Here is a 24,535-nt window from a genome sequence, read left to right on the forward strand (position 1 = left end):
GATGGTGGTCCCCGGGGCAGTGCAGGAGGCCATACGGCCCTCCCATGAATTCATTTGTAAATAACCCCTGGGGAGGTGGTAGTTCCTGGGGCATTAATAAGCCCCAGAAGGAGGGACCCATGCCCCATGTTTTGGTAATACCCTCGGGCTCTGCCCACCCGGGGGCAAATATTAAAGAAAGTCAAGAGCCTGCACGGGATCGTGGATTCTGCCGAAAGATTTAAAAAAATGTTTTTGGGCCCCGCGGTGTCCCTGCAGGACCCCCTAGGAGGCATAAGGGATCAGAGTATTTCTACCCTGCCCCTTTTCCTTCTTTTCTGGGACTCACCTCAAGATGGCTGCCAACAGTTCCTGCTTTAAAGTGTTGGCAGCCAATCAGATCTCAGCACGAGATCGGAAAGTTTTGAACATCCTCCACATCCCTATGCATACAAATTTAGATTTTCCTGAATGTTTCCAAATTTACTCAACAGATGTACACCAAATCTCAAAAAGGCACTTCCCTGGACCAATTTGGTAAATTCTGTTCAGCAGCGTCTAAAGGTCTTCTGGGAAGTAACATACGAAACACACATTTGTTGACCCCCCCCATTCTCTGTTCCATCTTGATGGATCACCTCAAAACTTTCCTCCTTGTGCAACAGGAATCAGGACAGGAGGGAACTCTTTTTGGAAAATTCCATGAAGATTCATCAAATGGCACCAAAGATATAGGCAAGTCTAAAAATGCTTTCCCTATGGAAATGAGGTCATTCCTATAACTATCCAATGATGACCGGCAGTAGATTTTATATATCTCTCTCTCTCTATATATATATATATATCTATATATATATATATATATGTATATATATATGGTAACTTTCAGTGGATAGCTGAGTTTAAAATAGTATGCTTTATCTGATATTTTCACCTAACTATAACATATATAGATATCTATATATACCTGTATATATATATATATATATATATATATATATATATATATATATATATTCACTGAAAAAACCATGGGTTATAGACCATATATAGTTAGGAATTAGCATTTAAAAAAACTTTTATTTTACTCACACAAAACCATTGAAATTCCATATATAGTTAGTTGCACTAACTATATATCGTGCACCCACAATCCACTGCTGATGATGTCACATATTACATCATTCATGACATGGTCAGTGACATCACTGATGACATCACTGATGACATCTCAAATGACATCACTGATGACATCTCAAATGACATCACTGATGACATCACTGATGACATCATCCAGTGACTGTGTGTTTCTGTAAAGTTTAAATATGTTTTACATATTGAAGAATGAGTAGATGTAGAAGTGTCTGGATGAAGGATTTAGTAGGTGCGTGACTGACTGTATGAGTGAGTGATTAAATGTGTCTCACTGAATGCATGGGTTAGTGACTAAACTGCTTTAATTTGTGCATCATTATGTCTGTTCTTCTGTAAACTGCTGCATGTGTTGATCAGTAGCTATATGAGTAACTATATGGGTTATTGATTGATTGTCCAAGTATTTGTATGGGAGACTGAGTGTGTGTGTGGCTGGCTGGGAGATGTGTGACTCTGTGCAGATCAATGTGTTCTTGTATCAATGATTGTATAAGAGAGTAAGTATGTGTTAGTATATGTTTGAAAATGTAAGGTACTCTATGTTTAACTGTATAGATTAGAAAATGGAAGTGTGATTGATTCTTTACAGGACTGACTAGGTGTGTGAGTAACTCCATGGATGAGTGGCAGAGTGTGAGTGTCTGTATAGGTGTATGAGTGCATATGATAGTGTTGTAAAGATGAGTGATTGTATGTATGAATGATTGTATGGGTGAATGAGTGAATGTGTGTGTAGACATAGGAATCAGTGAGTGCGTATGTAGTAACTAGTATTGGTGTGTCAATGGTTTAAAAAATTATATTCTGGATTTAACACTGGGTGTAACAGAGGTTATATTAAAGTGTGAGGAGATGCATTGTATTGTCACATGAATGATATCATCAGTGATGTGACCATTGATGTCAAATGAGATGTCATCAGTGATGTCATTTGAGATGTCATCAGTGATGTCATCAGTGATGTCATTTGAGATGTCATCAGTGATGTCATTTGAGATGTCATCAGTGATGTCATCAGTGATGTCACTGACCATGTCATGAATGATGTAATATGTGACATCATCAGCAGTGGATTGCGGGTGCACGATATATAGTTAGTGCAACTAACTATATATGGAATTTCAATGGTTTTGTGTGAGTAAAATAAGGTTTTTTAAATGCTAATTCCTAACTATATATGGTCTATAACCCATGGTTTTTTCAGTGAATTTTCAAGGTTTTGTAAATGCTAATCCCTAACTATATATGGTCTATAACCTATGGTTTTTTCAGTGAATTTCAATGGTTTTTTAATAGCAAATATCAAAAGCTTTAAAATGTCAAGTACGTGGTAGGTAAAAACATTTTAGTGTTTATGCACGCTGATGTGCTTTGAACGCCGCCCCCCCCTGTTTTCTTTTAGGAGTATTCTCTCTTTGCAGATAGTGAAGGGTAGGTAACGCAGGCCTTTGCCCCCGTTGTAATCCGTCGTGCCTGCTTCCCTCTCCATTTGATTGATTGTTATCCAAGCATTTACTGTTTTGGAATTGGTTCTCTTTGGTTCATTGTCTATTTACAAACAAGCACAGAGTCGCAATACTCTGTTTAGTCTTTGCAGATAGTGAAAAATCGTCAGAAAAAACAAAAGGAATCAAGCAAAATCAGTAGGCCACTAATGGGATCTCTTTTTGACCTCGCTAAAATAGAAACATTAGGAACAACCCCTCATGAGAAATATGAAACTAGTGAGAGGAACTGAGCTCGACGCCATGATGGCTGCAAGACAGCTCGGCTCCACCGCCCACCCCGCCCGAAATAACGACAAACCCTATGCAAATATTATAAATATATACAACACACCAGCAAAGTAACAGGGTAAAACGTTTTATTAAATAACTATTTACATGGCAGCCTTGTGCAACATCGATCCAAATGCATGCCGCCGTTCCCGGGATTTCTACCCGACTACTCTGCGGCCTACGAGATGGAGAGGCCGGGGCGTTGACTAGGCGGGGCCTCCGGCCGCAACCACAGCGCCAACGATCGCTGCTGACGGAGGGGAGCCTTGCCGGTGAGAGCCACTGATCTGAAGAACCGCTGCCTGCGGTGCCTCCCTGAGCCGCTTGACGGTGGCCCCCGAGGGGCAGTGTGGGGGCGCGGACTCGGAGGGGACGCTTGGCTCCTGCCCCCTCCCCAAGTCTTGTTGCCCTGGTGTGGCCTGAGATCGCCCCCGACATAGGCTGCCGGCTCCCGGGGTCAGGCGGAACTTTTTGCCTTTTGGTGACTCTTCCATTCTGGACTTTCTCCCACAATCCGTTTGACCTGAAGACACGTCCTGCGGTGCCCTGGTCCGACCATCACATATACCTGCGCCAGGAGACGGCGTGGGGTGCACTGGAAGGGAGAGGCGGCGCGAACGAGCCTCCCCCACCTCCCCAGGTGGAGGTTTCTCAGCTGCACCCACTTTAAGGTTCTTAAAACAAGTCACAGGCATGGAATACCACACACCCCTGCGCTTCACTCGGCCAGCTGAGTTGCGCCTGCTCTTGCTATTACAGCGTCTCACCCGCCATCCGGCTGAATTGCACCCACTCTTGCGGTACAGCGACAGGCGGCTGCCACGGAGCTCACGAAATGGCGGTCGGCTCCACAGACTTGGGAATGTGAATGTGTATGTATTCCATATGCCCGGCCGATAAACTTTCTGTTTGCGCAACTGCCGCGTTAGAAAACAACATCGTGACGTGTCGCTTAACCGCGACATATCGCGTTGTCGCGTAATGCGTCATATGACGCGCCGCGTTAGCGCACCCGGAAGTGCTCCGGTGCGCGAGGCGCGAAGCGCAGCTTCCCGGAAGCGATCCTGGGCACGGCGCGGAGCGCGTAACGTAAGCATAACAGGTCATGTGACTTGTTAATAAAACTTTTCATTGGTTCATTTCACTTTTGGGTTCCTAATGATGTAAGGCTAGGTCATGTGACCTAAAAATAACACTTTTCATTGGTTTAGAACTATTTTTTGTCCCAAATGATGAAAACCCCTCCTTGTTTCCTCACTCTGACTTTCATCTTTGTGAGAGGAAGACCTTTTTTCATGACTTAGCAATGGCAGGTGTTGTAGCTTCAGCTGGTGCATCCCCACCACCACCACCACCTCCTAGGAAGAGAGGACCACCTCCTCAGGTGGTGGTTGAGCAAGAGGTGCCCCCCCACCTTCTTGTTGCCTGATCCGGCCAGCTCAATCGATCGAGCATGAGACTCTTAAACCCAGGGTCGTAGGCCCGGCCATCTTAGTGATGTGTAATGCATGCCGCCGTTCCCGGGATTTCTCCCCGACTACTCTGCGGCCTACGAGATGGAGAGGCCGGGGCGTTGACTAGGCGGGGCCTACGGCCGCAACCACAGCGCCAACGATCGCTGCTGACGGAGGGGAGCCTTGCCGGTGAGAGCCACTGATCTGAAGAACCGCTGCCTGCAGTGCCTCCCTGAGCCGCTTGACGGAGGCCCCCGAGGGGCGGTGTGGTGGCGCGGACTCGGAGGGGGTGCTTGGCTCCTGCCCCCTCCCCAAGTCTTGTTGCCCTGGTGTGGCCTGAGATCGCCCCCGACATAGGCGGCCGGCTCCCGGGGTCCGGCGGAACTTTTTGCCTTTTGGTGACTCTTCCATTCTGGACCTTGTCCCACAATCCGTTTGACCTGAAGACACGTCCTGCGGAGTCCTGGTCCGACCATCACATATACCTGCGCCAGGAGACGGCGTGGGGTGCACTGGGAGGGAGAGGCGGCGCGAACGAGCCTCCCCCACCTCCTCAGGTGGAGGTTTCTCAGCTGCACCCCAGCGCTTCACTCGGCCAGCTGAGTTGCGCCCGCTCTTGCGGCACAGTGCCTCGCTCGGCCAGCTGAGTTGCGCCCGCTCTTGCGGCACAGTGCCTCGCTCGGCCAGCTGAGTTGCGCCCACTCTTGCGGCACAGTGCCTCACTCGGCCGGTTGAGTTTTGCCTGCTCTTGCGGCTACAGCGTCTCACCCGCCATCCGGCTGAATTGCACCCACTCTTGCGGCCTACGAGATGGAGAGGCCGGGGCGTTGACTAGGCGGGGCCTCCGGCCGCAACCACAGCGCCAACGATCGCTGCTGACGGAGGGGAGCCTTGCCGGTGAGAGCCACTGATCTGAAGAACCGCTGCCTGCGTTGCCTCCCTGAGCCGCTTGACAGAGGCCCCCGAGGGGCGGTGTGGTGGCGCGGACTCGGAGGGGCGCTTGGCTCCTGCCCCCTCCCCAAGTCTTGTTGCCCTGGTGTGGCCTGAGATTGCCCCCGACATAGGCGGCCGGCTCCCGGGGTCCGGCGGAACTTTTTGCCTTTTGGTGACTCTTCCATTCTGGACCTTGTCCAACAATCCGTTTGACCTGAAGACACGTCCTTCGGTGCCCTCGCAATGCGGCCTGGTCCCTGAATGTGTGCGGGGGGACGGTATTGATTGGATCAAGATGGCGGCTTCACACAAAGCTGACTCAAGTGTTGCTGCTGATGCTATGCAGACAAAAACTGGTTTTCAGTTTGTACATTCTTCAGGATTTTTCCATCCAAGGCTGGTTGAGAGTTTGTAGAACGATGGCTTCAGATTTTCAACATACTACTCTTCAACATTCTTCAGAAATGTAACAATGTGAGACTCACTAGGAGAACGGCCGTTTATCTTTCCTTTCAAAATGCTGCCAACAATATTTTCTGAATGGAAGACACCATCTTGTAGCATAAAGGGCTGCGTCAAGGGTGGTATTGCCCAGAATGTCTTGTTTTCTAGTGCTCGTAATGACGAAGCCAGAACTGCCGAAAGGGATTCTGGTCCTGCCGCTACTTATTGGAGACATTGAACTATACTCTGGACCTGCCTGGCCTCGACCAAAATGGCGCCAGTATGGGAGCGACTTGCAACTCCTTATGACGTTCTAGTTACTTAGCCTTGACGTTATGGGGGATGTATGCGGTCTTTGTGCACATGGCGGGCGGGGAAGGGTACTGACTGGGAATACGGACAACCCTATTGATGTCGATTTTTCATTATTGATTATAATATTAATAAAGCTTCGAAGTAATGTTACCCATGATACTCGCCCATGGTGTGCGTATGCACGATTTTATTGTAACTGATCCTGTTATACTTTCAATTATAAAATCAACCTTCACTGATCCTGCAACCGTTTGTCACGTTTAGTTTTTTCAATTAAATGGCTCGCTTGTTACATACTCCTATACCCCTGGCTTTTGAAAGACACCATCTTGTAGAATAAAGGGCTGCGTCAAGGGTGGTATTGCCCAGAATGTCTTGTTTTCTAGTGCTCGTAATAATGAAGCCAGAACTGCCGAAAGGAATTCTGGTCCTGCCGCTACTTATTGGAGACATTGAACTATACTCTGGACCTGCCTGGCCTCGACCAAAATGGCGCCAGTATGGGAGCGACTTGCAACTCCTTATGACGTTCTACTTACTTAGCCGTGACGTTATGTGGGATGTATGCGGTCTTTGTGCACATGGCAGGCGGGGAAGGGTACTGACTGGGAATACGGACAACCCTATTGATGTCGATTTTTCATTATTGATTATTGTATTAATAAAGCTTCGAAGTAATGTTACCCATGATACTCGCCCATGGTGTGCGTATGCACGATTTTATTGTAACTGATCCTGTTATACTTTCAATTATAAAATCAACCTTCACTGATCCTGCAACCGTTTGTCACGTTTAGTTTTTTCAATTAAATGGCTCGCTTGTTACATACTCCTATACCCCTGGCTTTTGACCCTTTCCTACGCGCGGTCTGTACTACCGCCCTCGGGCGATCTATGTAATGAACAGACTACCATTGCCGAAACACAAGGGAATGCATCTCAGAGAGATAAGTCAAGTACGTGGTAGATAAAAACATTTTCGTGTTTATGCACGCTGATGTGCTTTGAACAATGCCCCCCCCTCATCATTTAGATTACCACCGCCCATTGCACAAAAGCGTACCGGGCGCTCCCCACGCAAAAAAAAACGATTTTTTTTTTGTTTTTGCCCCGCGGGGCCCTTTTAAAGCCTCCACATCAAACCTAGGGGGTCAGGGAGGATCTACTATGCCCGCTTATGGTCATTTCCCCCTTTGTTTTGGCTTCCTCTTGTCTCTCGATCCTACCGAGAGACAAGATGGCGGCCGCTCCGGACTGTTTAGAATGTTGACAGACACCGGAGAGCCAATCAGCTTCGCTTCGTTAATTTATCAAAATCCACTGGAGCACATATATTGAGACCTAGCAAAGGCACATCGGGATAACAGTCCCTACAATTTTGCCAAGTTTCGTGCAAATCCATTCAGCCGTTCGGGCTAAAAGTGAGGCCAACCGCCTTATGGAAAAATGAATGGGAAAAACGCGTTTTGGGACCCCCCTTTTTTCTCGGCCCCCCCTTGTCGAAACCCCCCCAAATGTTCAGGGGCTGCTCAGAAACAAAATGTTCAATTTCCCTGAAAATCTCAGCCAATTCCGTCCACAAACGACAAAGTTATTAGACATAGAATTATCAAAAATCCCATAGAGAAAAAATCCTAACTACATATACCTACTGGCGACCGCCAGTAGGTAATATATATATATATATCTAGACTTTAAAGTTTTCGTAGAGGAAGGAAAATTACAAACTACCCTCTACAGAGAACCCATGGCAGGAAACAGTATCCTCCACGCAAAGAGTAGTCATCCACCTAGCCTAGTAAAAAGTATCCCATATGGCGAGCTATTAAGGCTGAGACGTAATTGTTCCCGTGAGGAGGATTTTACCATAGCAGCCCATGAGTGCACACGGAGATTTCGCATGAGAGGGTATGATCCGGAACTATTAGATTCAACTCTGAAGAAAGTATCTAGGATCCCCAGGCGACAGCTCCTAACGTGCGACTCTAAAAGAAAGGGAGACAATGAAAATATCAACAAATTCAGAATGATCCCTACTTTTTCAGAAGGAGCGAATGCTCTCAGAGGGATGCTTAATAAAAGCTGGCATATATTGCGAACCGATCCAGTGATTGGGAGTGATGTGCCAGAGAGACCACTGATTACTTTCCGAAAATCACGTTCCATCAAGGATATGGTGGTACAGAGCCATCTGACACCTATGAAGAGTCCTGGACAGGGTACACTGCGAGACATGGCTGGATTTTTTCCATGCGGGAAATGCCGCGCATGTGAAAATAGCCGGAGGATTCTCTCCTATTCTGTCCCAGGCCTGAAACAACCGAAGAAGATCAAGCATTTTATAACCTGTACCACACCATATGTGGTGTCCTGCCTGGTATGTCCTTGCGGGCATAAATATATAGGCAGTACAATAAATGGGGTTAAAATGCGGGTCTTAGAACACCAACGGGCCATTATGAACAAGGACATAACATACCCTGTGGCGCGACATTTCGCCCAATCGCATCAGAGTAATCGAACACTTCTCCAATATTTTGGTATAGATCATGTCCCCCTTAACCCCAGAGGCGGGGATAGACTAACAAGTCTAAGAAGACTAGAATCACGTCATATAATTGATATGCAGACAAAACAGCCTGGGGGTTTAAATATTGGAGAGGAACTAGGTGTCCATCTGGGAAAATAGGATAAACAGTTTAAGACTGTAGACACTTACTTCTGGATATAGTGCGTAGCCAATGTATATATGCAGGTGTTCTAGGATGAAATGTGAGCTTTGGAACCTGCTGTTACATTGATTATTGATTGCTCGCTTTATGATCATTTCTGCCAACCTAATATCTTCTGCATTTCTTGTATCTCCTCAATTCTTTGTGTATCTGATTTTCAATTCTAATATTATTAATTTCTTGTACCTCCTCTTCTGTTTCATTTCCCTCACTTGCACTATTTACTATTTTTTATTTTATTTTTTATTTAATTTTTTAATTTTCTATTTTTTTCCCCCACCACCATTACACTCTTTTCCTCTATATCTATCCTTTTGTTCGTCCTTTAAATGATATAGTAAGATGTAACATGTAAATGATGACTATAATGGTTGAACTTGGATATACTGTATATATTGTATATATTGTACATAATGCCTATTTGGCCAGTCTAATGCTTTAGCGTTGCCATAGTCGGTGACATGCCGATACACGGCGAGATCGTGATCTATAACCGACTTGGGTTTGCTTCTGCTTGAAATGCAAATAATGATGATTCATAAGCAGCCCGTGGCGCAATGGGAATGTTGAGTATTCATCTGATTTGGGATGTTGTAATTTGTATATACTCTGTAAATAGGATTCGCTGGATTCCGTGATTTGCCGATACACGGCGAGATTGCAATTTTCACTGATATTAAGTGATTGTAGGAATCTGTATAAATCAGGGGTCAAACGTGCTTGGTGGGAATAGAACCACGCATGGGAAATACCCACTTAGAAATGGCCGCTCCATTTACACAGTATATCATGGTGTCTGTTTCCCTTCACATGTGACAGGAAGTAAAGTCCGCATATAATGTGCTAGTTAACATTGCATGCATTGACACTGACGAAGGACTTACAGTCCGAAACGCGTCTGTTTATCTGTTGGAAAAAGCCGAATAAAATTGACTGAGTAACTATACCCCCGCGAGTGCGTGATCGTTTCCTTGGATGTTGGGACGGTTGGAGCTGGAATATATATATATATATATATATATATATATATATATATATATATATATATATATATATATATATATATATATATATATATATATATATATATATATATATATATATATATATATATATATATATATATATATATAGATTACCTACTGGCGGTCGCCAGTAGGTATATATAGTTAGGATTTTTTCTCTATGGGATTTTTGAAAATTCTATGTCTAATAACTTTGGCGTTTGTGGACGGAATTGGCTGAAATTTTCAGGAAAATGGCACATTTTGTTTCTGAGCAGCCCTTGAAAATTTGGGGGGGGTTCGTCAAGGGGGGGCCGAGAAAAAAGGGGGGTCCCAAAACGTGTTTTTAACATTGAGTTTTCCATAGGGCGGTTGGCCTCACTTTTAGCCCGAACGGCTGAATGGATTTGCACGAAACTTGGCAAAATTGTAGGGACTGGTAGCCCGATGTGCCTTTTGTAGGTCTCAATATATGTGCTCCAGTGGATTTTGAGAAATTAACGTTTAAAAAAAGATATATATCTGTAACAGCGGACCGGGCAGCGTCCCAGGACGCGTACTTTTCGCGCAACGGAGCTTTGTGAAGCGAAGCTGATTGGTTCTCTGGCGTCTGTCAACATTCCAAAAAGTCCGTAGCGGCCGCCATCTTGTCTCTCGGTAGGATCGAGAGACAAGAGGAGGCCAAAACAAAGGGGGAAATAACCATAAGGGGGCATAGTAGATCCTCGCTGACCCCCTAGGTTTGATGTGGAGGTTTTAAAAGGGCCCCGCGGGGCAAAAAAAATAATAATAATAATAATCGAACGGCTGAATGGATTTGCACGAAACTTGGCAAAATATTAGGGACTGGTAGCCCGATGTGCCTTTGCTAGGTCTCAATATATGTGCTCCAGTGGATTTTGAGAAATTAACGTTCAAAAAAAGATATATATCTGTAACAGCGCTCCGCTTCGCGTAACGGAGGTTTGCGAAGCTGATTGGTCATTCTGTCACTGGGCTATAGTTGGGCTACATCTGGCTGATATTTGGGCTACATTTGTTTTTTTGTGTGTCTGGCGGCCATCTTTGGGCTACATTGGGCTACATTGGGCTTCATTGGGCTACATTGGGCTACATTTGGGCTCCAACATATATATAGGCCAATGTAGCCCAATATATATTTTTCAAAGTTAATTTTCGTAAAAACCACTGGAGCATATATCTTGAGACATAGCAAAGGCACATCGGGCTACCAGTCCCTACAATTTTGCCAAGTTTCGTGGAAATCCATTCAGCCGTTCGAGCTAAAAGTGAGTCCAACCGCCCTATGGAAATGAAGGAAATGAATGGGTAATTTGTAATTAGCAAATAGCTAATCGCAAACTAGGAATGGTAAAGAATCGCTATTTATTCCTTAAAGTTCGCTATTTAGGAAATGCAAAAAACTTTGATGATACATATGGCGGTTCATCTCTAACAAGATAAGAAGCATAGGGATACATTTATGATGACTGGCGCATCACCAGGGATGTGTTAGTCATTCTGTGCCGCTGTTCCGTCACCTATGGTGTGCTGCATTTACAATGCGGCGCATCATGGGGCAAAAACAGCACAGATGCGTGATGTATCTGTGCCGTAAAGGTGGCGCATTGCTGGAGTTGTATCGCAAGTGTGATGAAGCTCCAGCAAGGGTCGGGGGTGCCCCTGTCGCAGGGTTTCTGTTCTCACACAGAACTGTGGACAGAGGATTGGAACCTCGGCGAATTAGGGTGTCCCAAAACTCGCGTTAGTAATCAAAAACTCCTTAGCAAGCTAGGTACAGTGTCACATTGGATATAACAAACTCTCAATGTTTAGACAATCCAGAATATGAACTTATAGTACCTCAGGATACGTGGAACTCATGAACAGTCGGTCGTTATATATTTCTTAGAAACCAGAACATGGAGTTAAGAAGAACACATGTGTATTTGAAATGTTTATTTACTAATGCCGTCTTCTCAGGCGTAGTATCTTAGATAATACAAGTACACATATTATCAGTAGCAAAATTACCAGCATAGTTACTAGTACATAAAAAGCGAATGGTGATAGTATGTTAACATGCTGTAAATGAATAAGAGTTAGCAACACTTATAAGCAGCCGCGGGCCGTGGAGGGAGTTACGGTGAGGCAGGGAGGCGGGGAGGGGGAGAAGCAGGGTGGAGAATACAAGTACACATATTATCAGTAGCAAAATTACCAGCATAGTTACTAGTACATAAAAAGCGAATGGTGACAGTATGTTAACATGCTGTAAATGAATAAGAGTTAGCAACACTTATAAGCAGCCGCGGGCCGTGGAGGGAGTTACGGTGGGGCAGGGAGGCGGGGAGGGGGAGGGGCAGGGTAGAGAGGGCTCCACCCTGCTTCTCCCCCTCCCCGCCTCCCTGCCTCACCGTAACTCCCTCCACGGCCCGCGGCTGCTTATATCTCACCCTCCCTAATACACATATTATATTATTTGCTAAGAAGGTCTCTTTGTGTTGGTTTAGGGCGTGCCCATACTTTAGTGTCTTAGATTTGAAGGAATCACATCAGCATACACCAGCTCTCTCTTCATGTGAACCGCATCAACTGTTGTGTATGTGTGTTCGGCAAAGCAATATAAAACCCGCCTCATGCCCAGAATTGGCAGAAGTTGCACTTATGTTATGAGTATGAAGTCGTGGAGATCAGACCTCATAACAATTCTGTATCGTGTTGTTCTTGAAACTTTAGCACTCGCTGTACAGATATAGTTTAACAAGCAAAGCAGATAGTAGAGCAATAACATATTATTCTCATGTAAACCACGATGAACTACTAGGTGGAAAGCTAAAGCAACAACTAAGTGTCGTGTGCAGAAGTTGCAAAAAAGGAAAAATGGCGTTTAAACCGGTAATGAGCCCATGCTAACTTAACACGGTGTAAAGATATCCAGGACCTAGATGACACCTCCCCATGATCCGGAAACGAACTGAATAAGATAATAGAAGTGCCATCTCATGAGAGCAGATTGCAAGTTTATATGTGGACGGTCCGCAAGGTAAAGCATTAAAAACTAGGAAAATTTAATGCTAAAGAAAAATAAAACAGCCAAGTACTTTATCGAGTCTTAAGCCAATAGGCAAGGTAAATAATAAAAACTTGACAAATAAGTCAATGAATTGTCAATGAAATGCTAGTACTCAGCATATCAAACATGAAAAAGGTCTATGACATAACTGTGTATGCAAAATAAGCTGCAACAGCCTCCAATAGGAAGTCACCGTCTTCATCCGAAAACAGTTCAGCCATCCAATTTAAAAGCGGAAAAGAACATACGTGCTCTCCCAGCACCGGATCCTCTATCACCATCAGAGGACAGCTCGGTGGGTTTTCAAGAAAGCTCTGTTCCAAGAAAGACTGTGCTGCCGCCAGTAAATTCCAGGGACCAAGTAGTCCATGCATCAATGCCACAGCCATAATCCTTTCGCCAGGACAAACCAACTCGTGAGTAATGATAGGAGTCATCAGCTGATTAAAGTCGACGTCAGGAGAAACCGGTCCGCAGAGACACAAATCAATGGCCCAATCGAAATCACAGGTCAGGCAGTGAAATACAGGCTGGACACAGGTGAAGTAGGAGAATCGAAAAGATAATCCATATGCCGTGCTTAATATCGCCAACGGCATTGTGCCATAATATTCTAGCATGCGATTGCGGAACAGTGTCAGCAGCTGCAGGGTGGGAGGTTGCATAGGAGGGACATCCATATTTAAAAATGTAAAAAAGCACAAGAGCGTCCGCTGGTAATGCAAGTAAAAATGCCAATCCACGAAGCAGAGTGGAGAAAATAGAATGAAAGAAAGCAGGGATGACTCCAAAGATTTTCTCAAATGAAGTCACGAGACCACTGGTAACAACTTTAAAAAAGTGCGCCAGGGCCTTTGTGGAGGATGCGTTAAAGATAGTCCGAACCATCTTGCTGAAATTGAAAGGCAAATCTGAATTGAAAAGGGTCTGCACCTCTGTACGGGTGTTCGCTATGTGAAGCACGAAAGTTTCACGGGCCGAACTCAAGGCCACCTCTCTTTGAGACAAAAGAGCTCTTATTCTTGCCATGCCGTTGAAATCTCTCCCAAGGTTGGTATTTGTGGCCAGATTGAAAACTCCCTATGTTCATGTGTGGGAGGAAATAGAACATTTCTGCAGCAAATAACCCGTTCACTTACTGTTACGATAAAAGGAATACTTTTAATTAACTCAGAACAATCTTCATTATTGAGCATCAAATAACTACCATTTTCCAACAACTTGAACGTGGGGATGATAGCAGGAACTGGCGTGCCTTGCAACACGCAAGCCATATTTGGTCGGTGTTTGTTGCATGAACCGTGTAACTGTATGTGCCTACACATTAGTGAATGATCTGGCGTCTCAGTGCATTCCTCTCCATTCAGATAAACTTCTTGATCATCTTTGAAACATCTGTATGTGTATGGAAGCGACCAGACCTCATGAAGAAAAGCACTACCTAAAGGTTCATAACGACCTATTGGTATATATTTCATACAATTTGAAAACTTATATAAAGCAAAAGGCAGCGTTATTAAACCGTGGATAAGGCATGTTGCCAAAAAACCTGCAATCCTCTGCTGATGATGTCACTGAGCATGTCATGAATGATGTAATATGTGACATCATCAGCAGTGAATTACGGGTAATAGTATCTCTAGTTTACTCCCCTATAGCTGTCTTTCTTTTAACATAGGTGTCTGTTTCCTTCCCTTATACTTACTGTTTTTGGTTCGCTTCCGGTTCGCGTACCGGCGAGCAAACTGGGAAGCGAACTAAGAGAAATAGAGGTTGGCACTGTTCCAAATATTGTACCAATTTTTTAATAACGGGGAGGTAGTTCTGAAAAGAACTTTTTTTTAATTGTTTTTGTTGTTTTATATTTTTTTTTATTATTTTTCAGAATTTTTTTTTACTTTTTTTGAATTTTTCTGAACAGTTTTATATTTTTTGGGGTTTTTCTTGGATGGGGCAATGAAAACGATTCATTGTAAAGGGCTCAACAGGAGCAACAAAACAAAAAAAAAGTATTTATTATTTTGGGCGTTTCGTACAAACTTGCATATGATAGTCAATAGCTCTGTTGATCAGAGTGATGCTTCTTTCTCCGTAGCAAATGAATCCATCGCAAAATACGCAGATGTGTTTTACTTCACCAAATCTCATTTGTATATTTGGCACCATCTCCCTGCCCTCTGGTCCCGTTACTTCCGGTACAACAGATCTTCTGGCCATAATAGGGAGATTATCTAGGTCGTTCCGAAACTGTGCAGCACTGTAGTTGTTAGGATGCCACCTAGTCATATGGCAATGCATTGTGTAGTTTCCGAAACTGTATTTTTTCTCGGTTCCTCTGGACAGTCTATCTTGACATATAAGGCAAGTTACGTATCTTGCATTTACTTTTTTCTGACCTTTGGGAATTTTAAAAAATTGCCAAATGAAGTTTTCTTTCCGGTGAGACGTCCTGGGTTCCTCAGGCAAAAACTGCCTCTCTTCCTGCTCTTCCTCGTCTTCCTCTTCTTCCTCTTCTTGCTGAATTATAACTTGAGCAGGTGGTCCACTCTTCCTTGGATGTGGTGGAGGTGGTGGGGAAGCACCAGCTGAAGCTACTAAAGAAGCCATTGCTCAGTGATCACAAAGGGTCTTTCTCTCACAATGATGAAAGTCAGAGTGAGGAAAGAAGGAGGGATTTTCATCATTTGGGAAAAACAAGAGTTCTCAACCAATGAAAAGTGTTCATTTTAGATTATATGACCTAGTCTTACATCATTAGGAAACCAAAAGTGAAATGAACCAATGAAAAGTGTTATTACCAAGTCACATGACTTGCTGTGTTTACGTTAAGCGCTTTGCAGGGCCTCCCGGTTTGCTTCCAGAAACCTGCGCTTTGCGACTCGCTTCGCGTACCAGTTCGCTAACGTAGCACGTCATATGACGTATCACGCGACAACGTGAAACGTCATGCGGACGGGAGGCGTCACGATTTTGTTTTCTAACGCGGCACTTGCGGTAAAGAAACATTTACCGGCTCGCGGTCTATTTCGCGGCATCAAGGTCAGCTAACGGGAAGCTTCCCGATTCGCGAAGCGGGAACGAAGAAAAAAAAATATTAAAAAAAAAAATTATTCATAAACATATAAAATATATTTTTGGATTTAAAGAAGAATACATTTTACAGCTACAGATATTAGCTGTTAAAAAACCAATGAAATTCACTGAAAAAACCATAGGTTATAGACCATATATAGTTAGGAATTAGCATTTACAAAACCTTGAAAATTCACTGAAAAAACCATAGGTTCTAGACCATATATAGTTAGGAATTAGCATTTAGAAAACCTTATTTTACTCACACAAAACCATTGAAATTCCATATATAGTTAGTTGTACTAACTATATATCGCGCACCCGCAATCCACTGCTGATGATGTCACATATTACATCATTCATGACATGGTCAGTGACATCACTGATGACATCACTGATGACATCTCAAATGACATCACTGATGACATCACTGATGACATCTCAAATGACATCACTGATGACATCATGACACACCAATACCAGTTACTACATACGCACTCACTGATTCCTACGTCTACACACACATTCACTCATTCACCCATACAATGACTCATACATACAGTCACTTATTATTACAACACTATCATATGCACTCATACACCTATGCAGACAGTCACACACTGCCACTCATCCATGGAGTTACTCACACACCAAGTCAGTCCTGTAAAGAATCAATCACACTTCCATTTCTTCATCTATACAGTTAAACACAGAACACCATACTTCAGTGACATCACTGATGACATCACTAATGACATCTGAAATGACATCACTGATGACATCTCAAATGACATCACTGATGACATCATGACACACCAATACCAGTTACTACATACGCACTCACTGATTCGTACGTCTACACACACATTCACTCATTCACCCATACAATTACTCATACATACAGTCAGTTATTATTAGAACACTATCATATGCACTCATACACCTAGTCAGTCCTGTGAAGAATCAATCACACTTCGATTTCCTCATCTATAGTTAAACACAGAACACCATACTTTTCACACATATACTAACACATACTTACTCTCTTATACAATCACTGATACAAGTACACATTGATATGCACAGAGTCACACACCTCCCAGCCAGCCACACACACACTCAGTCTTCCATACATCCAGTCATTCTTCAATATGTAAAACGTATTTAAACTTTACAAAAACACACAGACACTAGATGATGTCATCAGTGATGTCATTTGAGATGTCATCAGTGATGTCATCAGTGATGTCACTGACCATGTCATGAATGATGTAATATGTGACATCATCAGCAGTGGATTGCGGGTGCGCGATATATAGTTAGTGCAACTAACTATATATGGAATTTCAATGGTTTTGTGTGAGTAAAATAAGGTTTTCTAAATGCTAATTCCTAACTATATATGGTCTATAACCTATGGTTTTTTCAGTGAATTTTCAAGGTTTTGTAAATGCTAATTCCTAACTATATATGGTCTATAACCTATGGTTTTTTCAGTGAATATATATATATATATATATATATATATAAATATATATATATATATATATATATTCACTGAAAAAACCATAGGTTATAGACCATATATAGTTAGGAATTAGCATTTAAAAAACCTTATTTTACTCACACAAAACCAATGAAATTCCATATATAGTTAGTTGTACTAACTATATATCGCGCACCCGCAATCCACTGCTGATCATGTCACATATTACATCATTCATGACATGGTCAGTGACATCACTGATGACATCACTGATGACATCTCAAATGACATCACTGATGACATCACTGATGACAACATCCAGTGACTGTATTTTTCTGTAAAGTTAAAATATGTCTTACATATTGAAGAATGAGTGGATGTATAAGTGTCTGGATGAAGGATTTAGTAGGTGCATGACTGACTGTATGAGTGAGTGGTTAAATGTGTCTCATTGAGTGCATGGGTTAGTGACTAAACTGTCTTAATTTGTGCATCATTATGTCTGTTGTTCTGTAAACTGCTGCATGTGTTGATCAGTAGCTATATGAGTAACTATATGGGTTATTGATTGGTTGCCCAAGCATTTGTATGGGAAACTGAGAGTGTGTGTGGGTGGCTGGGAAGGTGTATGACTCTGTGCATAATGTATGGGTTCAAAAGTGCATGTAGAAACAGCTGTATGGGTGGTTGACTGTGTGCATGACTGTATTGGTGAGTGAATGGATATCTCAGTATTACATGTCAAAGTAAGTACATATGTAAAACACAGTACATGTGAGAGTTGACATATATAAATAACTGTGCATAAGAGCCAGTGAATGTGTGAGTGGCTGTATGGATCATTGTGCTCTTGTATCCAGGATTGTATACGTGAGTAAATATGTTTAGTATATGTTTGAATAAGTAAGGTGTGTTTAACTGTATAGTTAAGGAAATGGAGGTGTGATTGATTGTTTGCATGACTGACTAGGTGTGTGTGTAACTTCATGGATGAGTCTGTGTTTACACTGAGTGTATCTAAGGTTATATTAGAGTCTGAAGAGGTTCATCGTATTATCACATGAATGATGTCATCAGTGATGTGATCAGTAATGTCAAATGAGATGTCATCAGTGATGTCATTTGAGATGTCACTGACCATGTCATGAATGATGTAATATGTGACATGATCAGCAGTGGATTGCGGGTGCGCGATATATAGTTAGTACAACTAACTATATATGGAATTTCATTGGTTTTGTGTGAGTAAAATAAGGTTTTTTAAATGCTAATTCCTAACTATATATGGTCTATAACCTATGGTTTTTTCAGTGAATTTTCAAGGTTTTGTAAATGCTAATTCCTAACTATATATGGTCTATAACCTATGGTTTTTTCAATGAATTTCATTGGTTTTTTAAAAGCTAATATCTATAGCTGTAAAATTTATTCTTCTTTAAATCCAAAAATATATTTTATATGTTTATTAATAATTTTTTTAAAATATTTTTTTTGTTTCGCTCCCGGTCCGCGTACCGGGAAGCTTCCCGTTAGCTCAATTTGATTCCGCGATCCGGTCCGCGAACCGGTAAGAAATCAACATAGTGACGGTATCGCGTTGCCGCGTAATGCGTCTTTGACGTACTGCGTTAGCGCACCCGGAAGTGCCCCGGGGCGCGGACCGAGGCGCGAAACGCAGCTCCCCGGAAGCGATCCGCGGCGCGAAAGCGCGACGTATCGCGTTGCCGCGAAATGCGTCTTGTGACGTATCGCGTTAGCGCACCCGGAAGTGTCCCGGGGCGCGGACCGGGGCGCGAAGCTTAGCGACCCGGAAGCTAACCGGGGAGCGTTCCGCAGCGCGTAACATGAGCGTGAGAGGTCATGTGACTTGTTAATAAAACTTTTCATTGGTTCATTTCACTTTTAGTTTCATAATTATGGAAGGCTAGGTCAGGTGACCTAAAAATAACACTTTTCATTGGTTGAGAAGTATTGTTTTTTCCAAATGATGAAAACCCCTCCTTCTTTCCTCACTCTGACTTTCATCATTGTGAGAGGAAGACCTATTTTGCTTGTTGGAAGACCTATTTTGCTTGTGTGAAAATGGCTTCATTGGTTGCTTCAGCTGGTGGACCCCCACCACCACCTCCACCTCCTCATGGGAAGAGAGGACCACCTCCCCAGGTGATTACCAACACTGAGGAGGAAGATGAAGAAATGGATGAGGAGGGAGAAGAACCACAATTCCTGGAAGAGTTGCCCCGGGTTTCCAGAAAGAAAGCCAGTTTCATCTGGCAGTTTTTTTCGATGCCTCATGGACAAAAAAAAGTCAACGCGAGGTATGTCACCTGCCTCATATGCAAGGAACAATTGTCCAGAGGGACGGACAAAAAATACAGTTATGGTAATCACACCATGCATAGGCACATGACGAGGAAACATCCCCTAAATTACAGCCGGGCGGAATTAAGGGATATGCTGGACAATCCTAGACCAACTCCTGTGGCCAGACCAACAATACCGGTTTCTTTAACACCAGAGGAGGCACGGGAAACTGTGCCAAATATCCAACAAAATTTTGGGCATATGATACATTTATGTATGCACTGTCGTGCATTATTAGCTTGTGGCAACATGAGCATCAATGCACTCAACCTTGCATATGAACACCATGATTGCCCTAACCGCCCCCAGTAATTTTTTTTTGCTCCTGTTGAGCCCTTTTCAACGCCTGTTTTTTGTTGTTTCCCCCCCCAAAGAAACCCCAAAAAATATAAAATCGTTCAAAAAATACAAAAAAAACAAAAAATTAAAAAAAATTAAAAAAAATATAAAACAACAAAAATATTTAAACAAAAAGTTCTTTTCAGAACTACCTTCCCTTTCAAAAAAAATTGCTACAATGTTTAGCACTCTGGCAAGCTCTATTTCTTTTGGTTCGCTCCCGGGTTAGCTTCCCGGTACGCGGACCGGGAGCTAACCAAAAAATTTTTTTTTTTTTTTAAAAAGTGTAAGTATAAGGAAAGTAAACAGAGAGTGATGTTAAAAGAAAGACAGCTATAGGGAGTAAAGAAGAGATACTGTTTAATAGATCTATTTACCGAAGAAAGACAGAAGAGGGTATAATTGTGAAAAACAAAATAGATAACGAAGTGAAAGAAAAACAAGCATTGGCATAGCCAATAGGTCTCGCCTTTGGGACCTTCTAAGTATTTAGTTATGCAGCATAATATCCTTGGTGCAGCAACATCAACTGTTGCATGGCTAAACACGTATAAGGTCCCAAAGGCGAGACCTATTGTCTATGCCAATGCTTGTTTCTTAAGTAGTATTGCAATACGTCTGACTCTTCCATGTGAAAAGATCTTATCTTGTGCTCTAAAGATTGCTAAAGTCTCGACAGAGAACAGGCTAGGCTGTAAGTAGGGTAAATTGCGCTTGGTGATCTCTTTGAGGGAGCGTCTGCTTTGCCTGGTGTCTTTGGAGAGCAATTTTGATTGGTATACTGGACAATGTTAGTTTTATTGGTCCAGTAGACAATTAAACTGCTGCATGACCACACTGTGTGATCCTGGGCACACTTTACAAATCCTACCTACCATCCAGCGGCTGAAGTGCAAATTGTAAAACCTGATAGCTGGGCACAATTACAGTGTCATTGCAGGCACACCCTGTGTGATCTTGGACATTTATCACATCTCAAAGTACTTTTAAATGCTTGAGCTTGGGATAAACCCTAGAAAAATACTCTCATGCATTTGACCTACCCAGGTGTTTGCTGCTACGTGCTTGATAAGAAATAATGCAACACACAATTGCAACTTCTGTGCCCCTTCCAAATAAACACTAGAAATCAGAGTTGTAATTAGTCTCTAGAATGAGTAAAATGCCCTCCAGCCTCCACTTGAAAGCAGGGGTGTATAGTTTGAGGGGAGTGAGGGGGGGGGCGAGGGAGGCATGCAATACTTTAACGCAGGTAAAAGTGTCCAAAGTCACACCATCTGCCCACTAAAGAGCGGCTCGCAGTGGCCGGCTGGCCCGGCTGATTAGGGGAGCTGTTGGTGCCGAGCCTGGTGGGACAGGTCCCAGCTGTGCTCTGCCGGGCTGCAGGCAGCTCAGTTATTAGGCAGCTGGTGGCGTGGGGACCACTGCTATTCCGTCTGTAATGTGCCCGAGCCTCCCGGCAGGCGGGGGGATCACAAGAGCGACCGCTCCCACCCTCGGAGGCTAATTAATTGGCAGAACAAGAGCGCATTAAGGCGGATATAGGAGGGAGCCCTGTGCTGGCACCTTCTGAGTGTATGAGCTAAAGGCAGGTGGTTGTGTGTTTCAAATGCCTCTCAGACTACAAAACGCAGCGAATGCTACGTCCAAATCTGAAATTAGGAGTGCTCGTGTGCACGTGCCTAGGTATGTCTATCTAAGTGTGTGTGCGTCATAGTAATAGTCTATGTGTCACTGCATCTTAGACTGTGTGCCACTTTAAGCATGTAACAGTGTGAGGGTATGCACTACTGCGCTTGTGAGTCACGCTGTTTGCGAGTGGGTTTGTACCTGACAATTACTGACCTTGCAGTTGTGTGTGACTCACTCTGTGTCTGTGCCACTTTATGCGTGTGCATTTAACCTTGAGTGCCTGTGTATGTGGAGCGTGATGTACTGTGTGTGTGTGCGCGTGTGTGTACAGCGAGTTACTGTATGTGGCCTACTGTGAGTGTGCGTGTGTGCGCCACTGTGTTTGTGTGCGTGTCCCACGCTGTGCTGTGTATCTATCTATGTTTGTTAGTGTGTGTGTGCTGCTGTGTAGGTACCACTGTATGTGTAAGCGGATGCTGGAGTGTATAGACAAACACACGTGAATCCTCAGTTTGTATGCAATGTACGTCACACGTAATTTACGGTCCTGTTCCGCTTTATTTTATTTTGATTGCAGTATAAAAAATGCTTGTTTATATTAGACTGGGGAATACAAACAGGAATCTAGTCTTCAAAGGGAGAGCTGCATGCCAATGTAGAACAAGCACCGGCCAGCTTATAACCCTACTCTGCGATGTTCTTGACTCCCATGCCATTGTTCAACTTTTGAGTGAAGTCATGACCCCGCCTACCGAGCGGGGTAAGAAATGCTGTTCACAAGTGTGGTTGTAGCTGTCTGGGCACTTAAATATGTTGCAGCTGTCACGTTACTTAAAAACATTGTGAGAGCCTAAGTAAAACTAGAGTGAATTATCGCATAGCATTTTATGTACAGCCCTAATGCTGCTGCGGCAGAATGGCACCATGTCCTGGAAATACAATAACAGAGACCAGAGCGTCTGTAAATGTCCATGAATCGGGCACCACGCTGAGCCAGGGAAACACTCGAACAATAACAAGGAGAAACACGAGAGATGGCCTGCGGCCGTCAAAGTGAAAGTACGGCCGGCGGAGGAGAAATGCGACACGGCGGGCAGGGGAGGGGGCGGAGCGGGGAGAGCGGCATGAGGGTGTGAAGCAGCAGGGGCCTGAGACGAGGCCGCCTTGCCTTTGATGTGGTAATGCGAGGCAAGCGGCTGGTGGCATTGTGCACGCGCTTTCACGTGCACTGGAAGAAATCGCCTGGGAATCGCCTGATCTCGGTAAGCTCTGTTTAAGCTGCAATAGATCGAGCTCCCGATCTCAATGCGCACATGCGCATTGAGATAGGTCACTCGACCTAAAAAAGAGAGTATAACATTAACAAAGAAGAGTTTCTTGGAGAATGTGAGTGAATGTTCAAAATAAGATTAAAACATGGGGAATAACAGAGAGAAAAAATAGAAAACAGAAAACAGAAAATAACAGAAAAAGATTAATTGAAACAGCAAAGAAATGTAAGTAACATAGAGCCATATCATCAACATAGGCAATAAAAGTTTTGCAGCTTTTATTGGCAGAAATGTGTCGCTAAAGCTGCTTTTGCGGCAGAAAACTGCCACTAAAACTACTTTTGCACCAGTTTTCTGCCAATAAAAACAGCAATAATTTTATTGGCTGTGTTCATAATATGCCCCTTAGTGTGCTTCAACTACACAGAGAAAGCATTATGAACAAATAGTGATACAGTGATCAGTCAAAGACACTAAGAGTAATAGAGACGGAGTGAGTGAACAAGAGTGAGGAACTATGAGAAGAGAGGGACTGAGAAAAAGAGTGGAAGGAGTTGAGTAAGTAGGTAATAGAGAAAGGAATGAGGGAAGTAGCAAAGGCAGGAAACTGAGGATTAAAGAAATGAAGCAGTGGAACTAATAGTAGTTCAATGTGATAGAAATGTAACGAAAAGAGTACAAAATATTTACCTTATAATTGTCGTTAAATTACTCACTTTTTGTTTTTATACTTTCAATCTGTGAAAGAGAGAACAAACATTTGAAAAATATTAAAACATGTATTTAAAAATTACAAAGGACAAGGGCAAAGATTGAAGGACAAACAGTTTTTCAACAACTTTGACACTTACAGAAGCTTCTGCTTCTCCAGGCCCCCTACACAGTCCTAAAGATATACATTTTAAACTAACAGTATCTTGATGCAGATGAAGTGAGGCCTATCTTAAAACATGGTGCATATTTTGCATTGCTGTTGTTTCAGAAAAGTGTCGCAAGACACTAAAATTTTAAATAATTGCTTCAGGATGCCAATAAGATGTCTACTATCCAGAGTTTTGTTTCAGGTGAGGCCTACTCAGGGTTGCAGATGAAATTTCGAGTTGTTGAAGAGAATAGAGGACATAATACATGTGAAGGTCTACCAATGAAGTGAGTCATGTCCACTGCACTCTTCAACAAAGTCCAAACCTCCTATGTTTCCCTGGACAGACCTAAACTTGATCTGCACAATGTGATTCGTAATGATAGGAAACACAGGTGATGTAATTGAAATACATGCAATTTATTTTGCTAATTTCACAATCACATCACTTGTGTTTCCTTTGCTTAGGTATCTCATTGTGCAGATGTAGTCTAGCATATGAAAGAATACGCAGAAGTGCAGCACTGCATGCAACAACTTTGACACTTACAGAAGCCTCACCTTCTCATGCCTCCTACACAGTTCTACATATACATCATAAATGCAAACAGTACAGAATTAATTATACATGTTAAATGG

General features: G+C 43.1%; 1 protein-coding gene across 1 annotated transcript in view; it reads left to right on the forward strand.

Moving 5' to 3' along the window:
- Nucleotides 1–24,535, forward strand: part of LOC144823828 (uromodulin-like) — a 722,123-nt gene that overhangs the window by 77,143 nt on the left and 620,445 nt on the right. The window lies entirely within an intron of this gene.

Source organism: Lissotriton helveticus, chromosome 3_1 (genome assembly GCF_964261635.1).
Source record: "Lissotriton helveticus chromosome 3_1, aLisHel1.1, whole genome shotgun sequence".
NCBI lineage: Eukaryota > Metazoa > Chordata > Amphibia > Caudata > Salamandridae > Lissotriton > Lissotriton helveticus.